General features: G+C 44.5%; 8 non-coding genes across 8 annotated transcripts; all 8 read left to right on the top strand.

Moving 5' to 3' along the window:
• The first annotated feature begins 569 nt into the window (after positions 1 to 569).
• On the top strand, positions 570 to 643 carry trnai-aau (transfer RNA isoleucine (anticodon AAU)). The gene has a single exon. It is a non-coding gene; the product is annotated as a tRNA-Ile (tRNA).
• Positions 644 to 2,860: 2,217 nt separating this feature from the next.
• Positions 2,861 to 2,934, top strand: trnai-aau (transfer RNA isoleucine (anticodon AAU)). Its single transcript has one exon. It is a non-coding gene; the product is annotated as a tRNA-Ile (tRNA).
• A 2,218-nt stretch (positions 2,935 to 5,152) lies between these two features.
• trnai-aau (transfer RNA isoleucine (anticodon AAU)) lies at positions 5,153 to 5,226 on the top strand. Its single transcript has one exon. It is a non-coding gene; the product is annotated as a tRNA-Ile (tRNA).
• Positions 5,227 to 7,443: 2,217 nt separating this feature from the next.
• On the top strand, positions 7,444 to 7,517 carry trnai-aau (transfer RNA isoleucine (anticodon AAU)). The gene has a single exon. It is a non-coding gene; the product is annotated as a tRNA-Ile (tRNA).
• A 2,218-nt stretch (positions 7,518 to 9,735) lies between these two features.
• On the top strand, positions 9,736 to 9,809 carry trnai-aau (transfer RNA isoleucine (anticodon AAU)). Its single transcript has one exon. It is a non-coding gene; the product is annotated as a tRNA-Ile (tRNA).
• A 2,218-nt stretch (positions 9,810 to 12,027) lies between these two features.
• Positions 12,028 to 12,101, top strand: trnai-aau (transfer RNA isoleucine (anticodon AAU)). Its single transcript has one exon. It is a non-coding gene; the product is annotated as a tRNA-Ile (tRNA).
• Positions 12,102 to 14,319: 2,218 nt separating this feature from the next.
• Positions 14,320 to 14,393, top strand: trnai-aau (transfer RNA isoleucine (anticodon AAU)). Its single transcript has one exon. It is a non-coding gene; the product is annotated as a tRNA-Ile (tRNA).
• A 2,217-nt stretch (positions 14,394 to 16,610) lies between these two features.
• Positions 16,611 to 16,684, top strand: trnai-aau (transfer RNA isoleucine (anticodon AAU)). Its single transcript has one exon. It is a non-coding gene; the product is annotated as a tRNA-Ile (tRNA).
• Positions 16,685 to 17,202: the final 518 nt, after the last annotated feature.

Genomic DNA, 17,202 nt, shown 5'->3' with positions numbered 1-17,202 from the left:
TTCATTCATATGTTCCCACTGTCTTATGCCCGCTCTAACATCTGTATTATTTTTTCTATTCTTGTCTTGTGTAGTTTTTCTCTCGTGTTCTCATTTTAGTGTTCGCAAATGCTATTTTGTTCTTATTTTCTTATTCTCGTATGATCTTATGCTCTGACCTTGTTAATCACTTCTGTTTGTAATGTCTTATCTTCCTGTTCTCTTTTGTTCTTTTTCGCCAAGACACTTATTTTCTAAGTCGCTATTGTACGTATTTCATTATGTTCTCATCATGTTATGTTCTTATTCTGTTGCGTTCTTAGTCTCTTATGTTCTTCCTCTTTGATATTCTGTTTTCCATTCTACCCATATGTCCGTATGGTATTATTTTATCAGTCAGTGTTATTCTTATTGCTTTGATCTTGAATTTGAGTATTCATTTTCTTAATCGCTTGTGCTCTGATATTCTTGTTCTCCAATGCTCTCATCCTTAACATTTCATTTGTCTGATTGCAAATCAGAAAAAGAATAGCCGCCGTGGTTGTGAGCGCAGGCAATATAAGCCTTTGTTTTGACCGACGGGCTCCGTCGGTCGGTTAGCTCAGCTGGTTAGAGCGTGGTGCTAATAACGCCAAGGTCGTGGGTTCAATCCCCACACTGACCATGTGCAGCGCTCGTCTCGTCAGCTGTGCTGTGTCAAGGTTTGTCGTGGCTTTTGCTTTCACCGTCTGCAAGAACTTGTCACATGATCGATTCAGATGTGTATTCATTCGAAAGCCGACCATCGCTGTCATGGAACATCAACTCGTTGGTCCTATGCCGGATCTCAGCTGCGTTGCTGTATTTCCAAACAAAGTGCACCACGAAACCACAAAATCACCAAGCAGAAAGCCTCACCGGCGCAATAAAACATTTGACAGGGATAGACGCACAACTCGATCACCGTACCCATGATGACTGGTGGATGTTGTCTGCAGCAAATCAATCAGTCTCAATTGTTTTCACAAAGAAATGCAAAACATGAAATATATAAAGTATTAAGTCGACCTGGCACAGTCTCGGAGGAGAACCAGAGTTCAGGCTTCAATTCACTTCAAAGATTCGTTCAACGCATTTTCCTGGATCTCTGTTACTCCATTCCCCGCGACCTCCAGAGGGAATTCATTCGCTTGCTCACCTCTCATGCATCGACACTGGAGTCATCATATCCCCAGGAATATCACAGAGTCATTAATAAAAGCAAATTACTGCAGATGCTGGAATTCGAAACCAAAAGAGAAAATGCTGGAAAATCTCAGCAGGTCTGGCACCATCTGCAAGGAGAGAAAAGAGTTGACGTTTCGAGTCTAACTGACCCTTTGGTAAAGATTTTGAAAAAAGGGGAGATTTACAGAGCTATTAACACCAGGCTGAGAGAAGGTGAGTCAAGGCTCCAGATGCAAAGGTGATAATGACAGTGCACGGAGAGATTAAAGGGAGATTAGGAGCCGCGAATGACCAAGGCTGAAGCCAGTGTTACGAGACAAAATATGTGGGGGATGTGTGAAACAGAGACAAAATGGAAAACAGGGGAGAAGCGTAGCAAAGCGGGAAGAGGAGAGGAAAAATGTATTGACAGAGTGGGAAGCGACAGAAAGAGAGACAATCAAGAAATAAGAGGTACACAACAGTGAGAAAAACGCAAATAAAAAAGGTAAGTAAAATAATTGAAATAAAATTATCTGAAGTTGTTTGAATTTAACAACTTCAGACAATTTTACTTCATTATTTTATTCATCTCTTTTATCATTTCACCTGCAATATCATAGAGCCATTAGATATGGACAGCACTGAAAACACAATCTTCGGTCTGGCTCGTCCATTCCGAACAGATATCCTCAACTGATCCAGCCACGATTGCATGCACTTGACCCATGTCTCTCTAAACCCTTCCGATTCAAATACACATCCAAATTACTTAAAAATATTGGAATTGTAACAGCCATCACCAGCTCGTCCGGCAACTTATTGCAGACACTCACCACCCTTTGCGTGACGCCGTTGCTCCTCACTGCCTGTCGAATTCTCACCCTCCCACACCAGATTTATACCCTGTCGTGCTGCACTGCCCCACCTGAGCGAAACGAACTTATCTATTTACCCGAAAAATGCCACTCATGATTGAAAAACCTTGATAAGGTCAGCTCCCAGCCTCTGACGCGCCAGGCAAAATAGTGAGAGAGTGTTCAGCCTGTAAGCGTTTGCACCTTTTCCATTTTCAAATGTAGGATGTAGCATGCTGTCTGAAGCAGTCATCTTAGCAGCTGATCTGTCGCTGACAAACGCTGCAGGAAGGCGTGATAACCTGCTAAATATGCTGTCAAACGAAGATTGCAAAAGCAACATGAGTCATTGAGCAAAACGTGCAATTGAGTTCTGCGCTGTTGCTGACTCTAAAGCAACTGCGTCCTTCGGGAGCAGAAAGAATCCCACAGTTGGGTTACAATTCCAATGCATTTGGCATAAGGTTCGCAGCAGTTTATCAGCAGCACGTAACCCTGACTCCAAAGGTCTGTGAGTTTCCAGAAGCACAGTGAGCGATCGTTGAAGGTACGTCTCAACCAGATGATATTTGTCAACATGACAAGCTGCAGCTGAGCTGGTGGCATTGCGATTGAAATTGCATGCGTCCGAACATTGTGCTTAATTTTGGATATCAGAGCAAATGGTTACCTCGAGTGTGCGCGTTCGGAAAAGTCAATGTTTTTTTTGTTAAAAAACTTTGCAACGGATGGAAATACTTCAGACGATCATGCGATCGATTGCAAATCAGAAAACGAATCGCCGCCGTGGTTGTGAGCGCAGGCAATATAAGCCTTTGTTTTGACGGATGGGCTCCGTAGGTCGGTTAGCTCAGCTGGTTAGAGCGTGGTGCTAATAACGCCAAGGTCGTGGGTTCAATCCCCACACTGACCATGTGCAACGCTCGTCTCGTCAGCTGTGCTGTGTCAAGGTTTGTCGTGGCTTTTGCTTTCACCGTCTGCAAGAACTTGTCACATGATCGATTCAGATGTGTATTCATTCGAAAGCCGACCATCGCTGTCATGGAACATCAACTCGTTGGTCCTATGCCGGATCTCAGCTGCGTTGCTGTATTTCCAAACAAAGTGCACCACGAAACCACAAAATCACCAAGCAGAAAGCCTCACCGGCGCAATAAAACATTTGACAGGGATAGACGCACAACTCGATCACCGTACCCATGATGACTGGTGGATGTTGTCTGCAGCAAATCAATCAGTCTCAATTGTTTTCACAAAGAAATGCAAAACATGAAATATATAAAGTATTAAGTCGACCTGGCACAGTCTCGGAGGAGAACCAGAGTTCAGGCTTCAATTCACTTCAAAGATTCGTTCAACGCATTTTCCTGGATCTCTGTTACTCCATTCCCCGCGACTTCCAGAGGGAATTCATTCGCTTGCTCACCTCTCATGCATCGACACTGGAGTCATCATATCCCCAGGAATATCACAGAGTCATTAATAAAAGCAAATTACTGCAGATGCTGGAATTCGAAACCAAAAGAGAAAATGCTGGAAAATCTCAGCAGGTCTGGCACCATCTGCAAGGAGAGAAAAGAGTTGACGTTTCGAGTCTAACTGACCCTTTGGTAAAGATTTTGAAAAAAGGGGAGATTTACAGAGCTATTAACACCAGGCTGAGAGAAGGTGAGTCAAGGCTCCAGATGCAAAGGTGATAATGACAGTGCACGGAGAGATTAAAGGGAGATTAGGAGCCGCGAATGACCAAGGCTGAAGCCAGTGTTACGAGACAAAATATGTGGGGGATGTGTGAAACAGAGACAAAATGGAAAACAGGGGAGAAGCGTAGCAAAGCGGGAAGAGGAGAGGAAAAATGTATTGACAGAGTGGGAAGCGACAGAAAGAGAGACAATCAAGAAATAAGAGGTACACAACAGTGAGAAAAACGCAAATAAAAAAGGTAAGTAAAATAATTGAAATAAAATTATCTGAAGTTGTTTGAATTTAACAACTTCAGACAATTTTACTTCATTATTTTATTCATCTCTTTTATCATTTCACCTGCAATATCATAGAGCCATTAGATATGGACAGCACTGAAAACACAATCTTCGGTCTGGCTCGTCCATTCCGAACAGATATCCTCAACTGATCCAGCCACGATTGCATGCACTTGACCCATGTCTCTCTAAACCCTTCCGATTCAAATACACATCCAAATTACTTAAAAATATTGGAATTGTAACAGCCATCACCAGCTCGTCCGGCAACTTATTGCAGACACTCACCACCCTTTGCGTGACGCCGTTGCTCCTCACTGCCTGTCGAATTCTCACCCTCCCACACCAGAGTTATACCCTGTCGTGCTGCACTGCCCCACCTGAGCGAAACGAACTTATCTATTTACCCGAAAAATGCCCCTCATGATTGAAAAACCTTCATAAGGTCAGCTCCCAGCCTCTGACGCGCCAGGCAAAATAGTGAGAGAGTGTTCAGCCTGTAAGCGTTTGCACCTTTTCCATTTTCAAATGTAGGATGTAGCATGCTGTCTGAAGCAGTCATCTTAGCAGCTGATCTGTCGCTGACAAACGCTGCAGGAAGGCGTGATAACCTGCTAAATATGCTGTCAAACGAAGATTGCAAAAGCAACATGAGTCATTGAGCAAAACGTGCAATTGAGTTCTGCGCTGTTGCTGACTCTAAAGCAACTGCGTCCTTCGGGAGCAGAAAGAATCCCACAGTTGGGTTACAATTCCAATGCATTTGGCATAAGGTTCGCAGCAGTTTATCAGCAGCACGTAACCCTGACTCCAAAGGTCTGTGAGTTTCCAGAAGCACAGTGAGCGATCGTTGAAGGTACGTCTCAACCAGATGATATTTGTCAACATGACAAGCTGCAGCTGAGCTGGTGGCATTGCGATTGAAATTGCATGCGTCCGAACATTGTGCTTAATTTTGGATATCAGAGCAAATGGTTACCTCGAGTGTGCGCGTTCGGAAAAGTCAATGTTTTTTTTTGTTAAAAAACTTTGCAACGGATGGAAATACTTCAGACGATCATGCGATCGATTGCAAATCAGAAAACGAATAGCCGCCGTGGTTGTGAGCGCAGGCAATATAAGCCTTTGTTTTGAGCGCTGGGCTCTGTCGGTCGGTTAGCTCAGCTGGTTAGAGCGTGGTGCTAATAACGCCAAGGTCGTGGGTTCAATCCCCACACTGACCATGTGCAACGCTCGTCTCGTCAGCTGTGCTGTGTCAAGGTTTGTCGTGGCTTTTGCTTTCACCGTCTGCAAGAACTTGTCACATGATCGATTCAGATGTGTATTCATTCGAAAGCCGACCATCGCTGTCATGGAACATCAACTCGTTGGTCCTATGCCGGATCTCAGCTGCGTTGCTGTATTTCCAAACAAAGTGCACCACGAAACCACAAAATCACCAAGCAGAAAGCCTCACCGGCGCAATAAAACATTTGACAGGGATAGACGCACAACTCGATCACCGTACCCATGATGACTGGTGGATGTTGTCTGCAGCAAATCAATCAGTCTCAATTGTTTTCACAAAGAAATGCAAAACATGAAATATATAAAGTATTAAGTCGACCTGGCACAGTCTCGGAGGAGAACCAGAGTTCAGGCTTCAATTCACTTCAAAGATTCGTTCAACGCATTTTCCTGGATCTCTGTTACTCCATTTCCCGCGACTTCCAGAGGGAATTCATTCGCTTGCTCACCACTCATGCATCGACACTGGAGTCATCATATCCCCAGCAATATCACAGAGTCATTAATAAAAGCAAATTACTGCAGATGCTGGAATTCGAAACCAAAAGAGAAAATGCTGGAAAATCTCAGCAGGTCTGGCACCATCTGCAAGGAGAGAAAAGAGTGACGTTTCGAGTCTAACTGACCCTTTGGTAAAGATTTTGAAAAAAGGGGAGATTTACAGAGCTATTAACACCAGGCTGAGAGAAGGTGAGTCAAGGCTCCAGATGCAAAGGTGATAATGACAGTGCACGGAGAGATTAAAGGGAGATTAGGAGCCGCGAATGACCAAGGCTGAAGCCAGTGTTACGAGACAAAATATGTGGGGGATGTGTGAAACAGAGACAAAATGGAAAACAGGGGAGAAGCGTAGCAAAGCGGGAAGAGGAGAGGAAAAATGTATTGACAGAGTGGGAAGCGACAGAAAGAGAGACAATCAAGAAATAAGAGGTACACAACAGTGAGAAAAACGCAAATAAAAAAGGTAAGTAAAATAATTGAAATAAAATTATCTGAAGTTGTTTGAATTTAACAACTTCAGACAATTTTACTTCATTATTTTATTCATCTCTTTTATCATTTCACCTGCAATATCATAGAGCCATTAGATATGGACAGCACTGAAAACACAATCTTCGGTCTGGCTCGTCCATTCCGAACAGATATCCTCAACTGATCCAGCCACGATTGCATGCACTTGACCCATGTCTCTCTAAACCCTTCCGATTCAAATACACATCCAAATTCCTTAAAAATATTGGAATTGTACCAGCCATCACCAGCTCGTCCGGCAACTTATTGCAGACACTCACCACCCTTTGCGTGACGCCGTTGCTCCTCACTGCCTGTCGAATTCTCACCCTCCCACACCAGATTTATACCCTGTCGTGCTGCACTGCCCCACCTGAGCGAAACGAACTTATCTATTTACCCGAAAAATGCCCCTCATGATTGAAAAACCTTCATAAGGTCAGCTCCCAGCCTCTGACGCGCCAGGCAAAATAGTGAGAGAGTGTTCAGCCTGTAAGCGTTTGCACCTTTTCCATTTTCAAATGTAGGATGTAGCATGCTGTCTGAAGCAGTCATCTTAGCAGCTGATCTGTCGCTGACAAACGCTGCAGGAAGGCGTGACAACCTGCTAAATATGCTGTCAAACGAAGATTGCAAAAGCAACATGAGTCATTGAGCAAAACGTGCAATTGAGTTCTGCGCTGTTGCTGACTCTAAAGCAACTGCGTCCTTCGGGAGCAGAAAGAATCCCACAGTTGGGTTACAATTCCAATGCATTTGGCATAAGGTTCGCAGCAGTTTATCAGCAGCACGTAACCCTGACTCCAAAGGTCTGTGAGTTTCCAGAAGCACAGTGAGCGATCGTTGAAGGTACGTCTCAACCAGATGATATTTGTCAACATGACAAGCTGCAGCTGAGCTGGTGGCATTGCGATTGAAATTGCATGCGTCCGAACATTGTGCTTAATTTTGGATATCAGAGCAAATGGTTACCTCGAGTGTGCGCGTTCGGAAAAGTCAATGTTTTTTTTTGTTAAAAAACTTTGCAACGGATGGAAATACTTCAGACGATCATGCGATCGATTGCAAATCAGAAAACGAATAGCCGCCGTGGTTGTGAGCGCAGGCAATATAAGCCTTTGTTTTGACTGATGGGCTCCGTCGGTCGGTTAGCTCAGCTGGTTAGAGCGTGGTGCTAATAACGCCAAGGTCGTGGGTTCAATCCCCACACTGACCATGTGCAACGCTCGTCTCGTCAGCTGTGCTGTGTCAAGGTTTGTCGTGGCTTTTGCTTTCACCGTCTGCAAGAACTTGTCACATGATCGATTCAGATGTGTATTCATTCGAAAGCCGACCATCGCTGTCATGGAACATCAACTCGTTGGTCCTATGCCGGATCTCAGCTGCGTTGCTGTATTTCCAAACAAAGTGCACCACGAAACCACAAAATCACCAAGCAGAAAGCCTCACCGGCGCAATAAAACATTTGACAGGGATAGACGCACAACTCGATCACCGTACCCATGATGACTGGTGGATGTTGTCTGCAGCAAATCAATCAGTCTCAATTGTTTTCACAAAGAAATGCAAAACATGAAATATATAAAGTATTAAGTCGACCTGGCACAGTCTCGGAGGAGAACCAGAGTTCAGGCTTCAATTCACTTCAAAGATTCGTTCAACGCATTTTCCTGGATCTCTGTTACTCCATTTCCCGCGACTTCCAGAGGGAATTCATTCGCTTGCTCACCTCTCATGCATCGACACTGGAGTCATCATATCCCCAGCAATATCACAGAGTCATTAATAAAAGCAAATTACTGCAGATGCTGGAATTCGAAACCAAAAGAGAAAATGCTGGAAAATCTCAGCAGGTCTGGCACCATCTGCAAGGAGAGAAAAGAGTGACGTTTCGAGTCTAACTGACCCTTTGGTAAAGATTTTGAAAAAAGGGGAGATTTACAGAGCTATTAACACCAGGCTGAGAGAAGGTGAGTCAAGGCTCCAGATGCAAAGGTGATAATGACAGTGCACGGAGAGATTAAAGGGAGATTAGGAGCCGCGAATGACCAAGGCTGAAGCCAGTGTTACGAGACAAAATATGTGGGGGATGTGTGAAACAGAGACAAAATGGAAAACAGGGGAGAAGCGTAGCAAAGCGGGAAGAGGAGAGGAAAAATGTATTGACAGAGTGGGAAGCGACAGAAAGAGAGACAATCAAGAAATAAGAGGTACACAACAGTGAGAAAAACGCAAATAAAAAAGGTAAGTAAAATAATTGAAATAAAATTATCTGAAGTTGTTTGAATTTAACAACTTCAGACAATTTTACTTCATTATTTTATTCATCTCTTTTATCATTTCACCTGCAATATCATAGAGCCATTAGATATGGACAGCACTGAAAACACAATCTTCGGTCTGGCTCGTCCATTCCGAACAGATATCCTCAACTGATCCAGCCACGATTGCATGCACTTGACCCATGTCTCTCTAAACCCTTCCGATTCAAATACACATCCAAATTCCTTAAAAATATTGGAATTGTAACAGCCATCACCAGCTCGTCCGGCAACTTATTGCAGACACTCACCACCCTTTGCGTGACGCCGTTGCTCCTCACTGCCTGTCGAATTCTCACCCTCCCACACCAGATTTATACCCTGTCGTGCTGCACTGCCCCACCTGAGCGAAACGAACTTATCTATTTACCCGAAAAATGCCCCTCATGATTGAAAAACCTTCATAAGGTCAGCTCCCAGCCTCTGACGCGCCAGGCAAAATAGTGAGAGAGTGTTCAGCCTGTAAGCGTTTGCACCTTTTCCATTTTCAAATGTAGGATGTAGCATGCTGTCTGAAGCAGTCATCTCAACAGCTGATCTGTCGCTGACAAACGCTGCAGGAAGGCGTGATAACCTGCTAAATATGCTGTCAAACGAAGATTGCAAAAGCAACATGAGTCATTGAGCAAAACGTGCAATTGAGTTCTGCGCTGTTGCTGACTCTAAAGAAACTGCGTCCTTCGGGAGCAGAAAGAATCCCACAGTTGGGTTACAATTCCAATGCATTTGGCATAAGGTTCGCAGCAGTTTATCAGCAGCACGTAACCCTGACTCCAAAGGTCTGTGAGTTTCCAGAAGCACAGTGAGCGATCGTTGAAGGTACGTCTCAACCAGATGATATTTGTCAACATGACAAGCTGCAGCTGAGCTGGTGGCATTGCGATTGAAATTGCATGCGTCCGAACATTGTGCTTAATTTTGAATATCAGAGCAAATGGTTACCTCGAGTGTGCGCGTTCGGAAGAGTCAATGTTTTTTTTTGTTTAAAAAACTTTGCAACGGATGGAAATACTTCAGACGATCATGCGATCGATTGCAAATCAGAAAACGAATAGCCGCCGTGGTTGTGAGCGCAGGCAATATAAGCCTTTGTTTTGAGCGCTGGGCTCTGTCGGTCGGTTAGCTCAGCTGGTTAGAGCGTGGTGCTAATAACGCCAAGGTCGTGGGTTCAATCCCCACACTGACCATGTGCAGCGCTCGTCTCGTCAGCTGTGCTGTGTCAAGGTTTGTCGTGGCTTTTGCTTTCACCGTCTGCAAGAACTTGTCACATGATCGATTCAGATGTGTATTCATTCGAAAGCCGACCATCGCTGTCATGGAACATCAACTCGTTGGTCCTATGCCGGATCTCAGCTGCGTTGCTGTATTTCCAAACAAAGTGCACCACGAAACCACAAAATCACCAAGCAGAAAGCCTCACCGGCGCAATAAAACATTTGACAGGGATAGACGCACAACTCGATCACCGTACCCATGATGACTGGTGGATGTTGTCTGCAGCAAATCAATCAGTCTCAATTGTTTTCACAAAGAAATGCAAAACATGAAATATATAAAGTATTAAGTCGACCTGGCACAGTCTCGGAGGAGAACCAGAGTTCAGGCTTCAATTCACTTCAAAGATTCGTTCAACGCATTTTCCTGGATCTCTGTTACTCCATTCCCCGCGACCTCCAGAGGGAATTCATTCGCTTGCTCACCTCTCATGCATCGACACTGGAGTCATCATATCCCCAGCAATATCACAGAGTCATTAATAAAAGCAAATTACTGCAGATGCTGGAATTCGAAACCAAAAGAGAAAATGCTGGAAAATCTCAGCAGGTCTGGCACCATCTGCAAGGAGAGAAAAGAGTTGACGTTTCGAGTCTAACTGACCCTTTGGTAAAGATTTTGAAAAAAGGGGAGATTTACAGAGCTATTAACACCAGGCTGAGAGAAGGTGAGTCAAGGCTCCAGATGCAAAGGTAATAATGACAGTGCACGGAGAGATTAAAGGGAGATTAGGAGCCGCGAATGACCAAGGCTGAAGCCAGTGTTACGAGACAAAATATGTGGGGGATGTGTGAAACAGAGACAAAATGGAAAACAGGGGAGAAGCGTAGCAAAGCGGGAAGAGGAGAGGAAAAATGTATTGACAGAGTGGGAAGCGACAGAAAGAGAGACAATCAAGAAATAAGAGGTACACAACAGTGAGAAAAACGCAAATAAAAAAGGTAAGTAAAATAATTGAAATAAAATTATCTGAAGTTGTTTGAATTTAACAACTTCAGACAATTTTACTTCATTATTTTATTCATCTCTTTTATCATTTCACCTGCAATATCATAGAGCCATTAGATATGGACAGCACTGAAAACACAATCTTCGGTCTGGCTCGTCCATTCCGAACAGATATCCTCAACTGATCCAGCCACGATTGCATGCACTTGACCCATGTCTCTCTAAACCCTTCCGATTCAAATACACATCCAAATTCCTTAAAAATATTGGAATTGTAACAGCCATCACCAGCTCGTCCGGCAACTTATTGCAGACACTCACCACCCTTTGCGTGACGCCGTTGCTCCTCACTGCCTGTCGAATTCTCACCCTCCCACACCAGAGTTATACCCTGTCGTGCTGCACTGCCCCACCTGAGCGAAACGAACTTATCTATTTACCCGAAAAATGCCCCTCATGATTGAAAAACCTTCATAAGGTCAGCTCCCAGCCTCTGACGCGCCAGGCAAAATAGTGAGAGAGTGTTCAGCCTGTAAGCGTTTGCACCTTTTCCATTTTCAAATGTAGGATGTAGCATGCTGTCTGAAGCAGTCATCTTAGCAGCTGATCTGTCGCTGACAAACGCTGCAGGAAGGCGTGATAACCTGCTAAATATGCTGTCAAACGAAGATTGCAAAAGCAACATGAGTCATTGAGCAAAACGTGCAATTGAGTTCTGCGCTGTTGCTGACTCTAAAGCAACTGCGTCCTTCGGGAGCAGAAAGAATCCCACAGTTGGGTTACAATTCCAATGCATTTGGCATAAGGTTCGCAGCAGTTTATCAGCAGCACGTAACCCTGACTCCAAAGGTCTGTGAGTTTCCAGAAGCACAGTGAGCGATCGTTGAAGGTACGTCTCAACCAGATGATATTTGTCAACATGACAAGCTGCAGCTGAGCTGGTGGCATTGCGATTGAAATTGCATGCGTCCGAACATTGTGCTTAATTTTGGATATCAGAGCAAATGGTTACCTCGAGTGTGCGCGTTCGGAAAAGTCAATGTTTTTTTTTGTTAAAAAACTTTGCAACGGATGGAAATACTTCAGACGATCATGCGATCGATTGCAAATCAGAAAACGAATAGCCGCCGTGGTTGTGAGCGCAGGCAATATAAGCCTTTGTTTTGAGCGCTGGGCTCTGTCGGTCGGTTAGCTCAGCTGGTTAGAGCGTGGTGCTAATAACGCCAAGGTCGTGGGTTCAATCCCCACACTGACCATGTGCAGCGCTCGTCTCGTCAGCTGTGCTGTGTCAAGGTTTGTCGTGGCTTTTGCTTTCACCGTCTGCAAGAACTTGTCACATGATCGATTCAGATGTGTATTCATTCGAAAGCCGACCATCGCTGTCATGGAACATCAACTCGTTGGTCCTATGCCGGATCTCAGCTGCGTTGCTGTATTTCCAAACAAAGTGCACCACGAAACCACAAAATCACCAAGCAGAAAGCCTCACCGGCGCAATAAAACATTTGACAGGGATAGACGCACAACTCGATCACCGTACCCATGATGACTGGTGGATGTTGTCTGCAGCAAATCAATCAGTCTCAATTGTTTTCACAAAGAAATGCAAAACATGAAATATATAAAGTATTAAGTCGACCTGGCACAGTCTCGGAGGAGAACCAGAGTTCAGGCTTCAATTCACTTCAAAGATTCGTTCAATGCATTTTCCTGGATCTCTGTTACTCCATTTCCCGCGACTTCCAGAGGGAATTCATTCGCTTGCTCACCTCTCATGCATCGACACTGGAGTCATCATATCCCCAGCAATATCACAGAGTCATTAATAAAAGCAAATTACTGCAGATGCTGGAATTCGAAACCAAAAGAGAAAATGCTGGAAAATCTCAGCAGGTCTGGCACCATCTGCAAGGAGAGAAAAGAGTTGACGTTTCGAGTCTAACTGACCCTTTGGTAAAGATTTTGAAAAAAGGGGAGATTTACAGAGCTATTAACACCAGGCTGAGAGAAGGTGAGTCAAGGCTCCAGATGCAAAGGTGATAATGACAGTGCACGGAGAGATTAAAGGGAGATTAGGAGCCGCGAATGACCAAGGCTGAAGCCAGTGTTACGAGACAAAATATGTGGGGGATGTGTGAAACAGAGACAAAATGGAAAACAGGGGAGAAGCGTAGCAAAGCGGGAAGAGGAGAGGAAAAATGTATTGACAGAGTGGGAAGCGACAGAAAGAGAGACAATCAAGAAATAAGAGGTACACAACAGTGAGAAAAACGCAAATAAAAAAGGTAAGTAAAATAATTGAAATAAAATTATCTGAAGTTGTTTGAATTTAACAACTTCAGACAATTTTACTTCATTATTTTATTCATCTCTTTTATCATTTCACCTGCAATATCATAGAGCCATTAGATATGGACAGCACTGAAAACACAATCTTCGGTCTGGCTCGTCCATTCCGAACAGATATCCTCAACTGATCCAGCCACGATTGCATGCACTTGACCCATGTCTCTCTAAACCCTTCCGATTCAAATACACATCCAAATTCCTTAAAAATATTGGAATTGTAACAGCCATCACCAGCTCGTCCGGCAACTTATTGCAGACACTCACCACCCTTTGCGTGACGCCGTTGCTCCTCACTGCCTGTCGAATTCTCACCCTCCCACACCAGATTTATACCCTGTCGTGCTGCACTGCCCCACCTGAGCGAAACGAACTTATCTATTTACCCGAAAAATGCCCCTCATGATTGAAAAACCTTCATAAGGTCAGCTCCCAGCCTCTGACGCGCCAGGCAAAATAGTGAGAGAGTGTTCAGCCTGTAAGCGTTTGCACCTTTTCCATTTTCAAATGTAGGATGTAGCATGCTGTCTGAAGCAGTCATCTCAACAGCTGATCTGTCGCTGACAAACGCTGCAGGAAGGCGTGATAACCTGCTAAATATGCTGTCAAACGAAGATTGCAAAAGCAACATGAGTCATTGAGCAAAACGTGCAATTGAGTTCTGCGCTGTTGCTGACTCTAAAGCAACTGCGTCCTTCGGGAGCAGAAAGAATCCCACAGTTGGGTTACAATTCCAATGCATTTGGCATAAGGTTCGCAGCAGTTTATCAGCAGCACGTAACCCTGACTCCAAAGGTCTGTGAGTTTCCAGAAGCACAGTGAGCGATCGTTGAAGGTACGTCTCAACCAGATGATATTTGTCAACATGACAAGCTGCAGCTGAGCTGGTGGCATTGCGATTGAAATTGCATGCGTCCGAACATTGTGCTTAATTTTGAATATCAGAGCAAATGGTTACCTCGAGTGTGCGCGTTCGGAAGAGTCAATGTTTTTTTTGTTTAAAAAACTTTGCAATGGATGGAAATACTTCAGACGATCATGCGATCGATTGCAAATCAGAAAACGAATAGCCGCCGTGGTTGTGAGCGCAGGCAATATAAGCCTTTGTTTTGAGCGCTGGGCTCTGTCGGTCGGTTAGCTCAGCTGGTTAGAGCGTGGTGCTAATAACGCCAAGGTCGTGGGTTCAATCCCCACACTGACCATGTGCTGCGCTCGTCTCGTCAGCTGTGCTGTGTCAAGGTTTGTCGTGGCTTTTGCTTTCACCGTCTGCAAGAACTTGTCACATGATCGATTCAGATGTGTATTCATTCGAAAGCCGACCATCGCTGTCATGGAACATCAACTCGTTGGTCCTATGCCGGATCTCAGCTGCGTTGCTGTATTTCCAAACAAAGTGCACCACGAAACCACAAAATCACCAAGCAGAAAGCCTCACCGGCGCAATAAAACATTTGACAGGGATAGACGCACAACTCGATCACCGTACCCATGATGACTGGTGGATGTTGTCTGCAGCAAATCAATCAGTCTCAATTGTTTTCACAAAGAAATGCAAAACATGAAATATATAAAGTATTAAGTCGACCTGGCACAGTCTCGGAGGAGAACCAGAGTTCAGGCTTCAATTCACTTCAAAGATTCGTTCAATGCATTTTCCTGGATCTCTGTTACTCCATTCCCCGCGACTTCCAGAGGGAATTCATTCGCTTGCTCACCTCTCATGCATCGACACTGGAGTCATCATATCCCCAGCAATATCACAGAGTCATTAATAAAAGCAAATTACTGCAGATGCTGGAATTCGAAACCAAAAGAGAAAATGCTGGAAAATCTCAGCAGGTCTGGCACCATCTGCAAGGAGAGAAAAGAGTTGACGTTTCGAGTCTAACTGACCCTTTGGTAAAGATTTTGAAAAAAGGGGAGATTTACAGAGCTATTAACACCAGGCTGAGAGAAGGTGAGTCAAGGCTCCAGATGCAAAGGTGATAATGACAGTGCACGGAGAGATTAAAGGGAGATTAGGAGCCGCGAATGACCAAGGCTGAAGCCAGTGTTACGAGACAAAATATGTGGGGGATGTGTGAAACAGAGACAAAATGGAAAACAGGGGAGAAGCGTAGCAAAGCGGGAAGAGGAGAGGAAAAATGTATTGACAGAGTGGGAAGCGACAGAAAGAGAGACAATCAAGAAATAAGAGGTACACAACAGTGAGAAAAACGCAAATAAAAAAGGTAAGTAAAATAATTGAAATAAAATTATCTGAAGTTGTTTGAATTTAACAACTTCAGACAATTTTACTTCATTATTTTATTCATCTCTTTTATCATTTCACCTGCAATATCATAGAGCCATTAGATATGGACAGCACTGAAAACACAATCTTCGGTCTGGCTCGTCCATTCCGAACAGATATCCTCAACTGATCCAGCCACGATTGCATGCACTTGACCCATGTCTCTCTAAACCCTTCCGATTCAAATACACATCCAAATTCCTTAAAAATATTGGAATTGTAACAGCCATCACCAGCTCGTCCGGCAACTTATTGCAGACACTCACCACCCTTTGCGTGACGCCGTTGCTCCTCACTGCCTGTCGAATTCTCACCCTCCCACACCAGATTTATACCCTGTCGTGCTGCACTGCCCCACCTGAGCGAAACGAACTTATCTATTTACCCGAAAAATGCCCCTCATGATTGAAAAACCTTCATAAGGTCAGCTCCCAGCCTCTGACGCGCCAGGCAAAATAGTGAGAGAGTGTTCAGCCTGTAAGCGTTTGCACCTTTTCCATTTTCAAATGTAGGATGTAGCATGCTGTCTGAAGCAGTCATCTTAGCAGCTGATCTGTCGCTGACAAACGCTGCAGGAAGGCGTGATAACCTGCTAAATATGCTGTCAAACGAAGATTGCAAAAGCAACATGAGTCATTGAGCAAAACGTGCAATTGAGTTCTGCGCTGTTGCTGACTCTAAAGCAACTGCGTCCTTCGGGAGCAGAAAGAATCCCACAGTTGGGTTACAATTCCAATGCATTTGGCATAAGGTTCGCAGCAGTTTATCAGCAGCACGTAACCCTGACTCCAAAGGTCTGTGAGTTTCCAGAAGCACAGTGAGCGATCGTTGAAGGTACGTCTCAACCAGATGATATTTGTCAACATGACAAGCTGCAGCTGAGCTGGTGGCATTGCGATTGAAAGTGCATGCGTCCGAACATTGTGCTTAATTTTTGATATCAGAGCAAATGGTTACCTCGAGTGTGCGCGTTCGGAAAAGTCAATGTTTTTTTTGTTAAAAAACTTTGCAACGGATGGAAATACTTCAGACGATCATGCGATCGATTGCAAATCAGAAAACGAATAGCCGCCGTGGTTGTGAGCGCAGGCAATATAAGCCTTTGTTTTGAGCGCTGGGCTCTGTCGGTCGGTTAGCTCAGCTGGTTAGAGCGTGGTGCTAATAACGCCAAGGTCGTGGGTTCAATCCCCACACTGACCATGTGCAGCGCTCGTCTCGTCAGCTGTGCTGTGTCAAGGTTTGTCGTGGCTTTTGCTTTCACCGTCTGCAAGAACTTGTCACATGATCGATTCAGATGTGTATTCATTCGAAAGCCGACCATCGCTGTCATGGAACATCAACTCGTTGGTCCTATGCCGGATCTCAGCTGCGTTGCTGTATTTCCAAACAAAGTGCACCACGAAACCACAAAATCACCAAGCAGAAAGCCTCACCGGCGCAATAAAACATTTGACAGGGATAGACGCACAACTCGATCACCGTACCCATGATGACTGGTGGATGTTGTCTGCAGCAAATCAATCAGTCTCAATTGTTTTCACAAAGAAATGCAAAACATGAAATATATAAAGTATTAAGTCGACCTGGCACAGTCTCGGAGGAGAACCAGAGTTCAGGCTTCAATTCACTTCAAAGATTCGTTCAACGCATTTTCCTGGATCTCTGTTACTCCATTCCCCGCGACTTCCAGAGGGAATTCATTCGCTTGCTCACCTCTC

This window comes from Hemiscyllium ocellatum, unplaced genomic scaffold (assembly GCF_020745735.1).
Source record: "Hemiscyllium ocellatum isolate sHemOce1 unplaced genomic scaffold, sHemOce1.pat.X.cur. scaffold_1700_pat_ctg1, whole genome shotgun sequence".
Classification (NCBI taxonomy): domain Eukaryota; kingdom Metazoa; phylum Chordata; class Chondrichthyes; order Orectolobiformes; family Hemiscylliidae; genus Hemiscyllium; species Hemiscyllium ocellatum.
The sequence above is the reverse complement of the archived record's forward strand: the minus strand, read 5'-3'. Positions and strand labels throughout refer to the sequence as shown.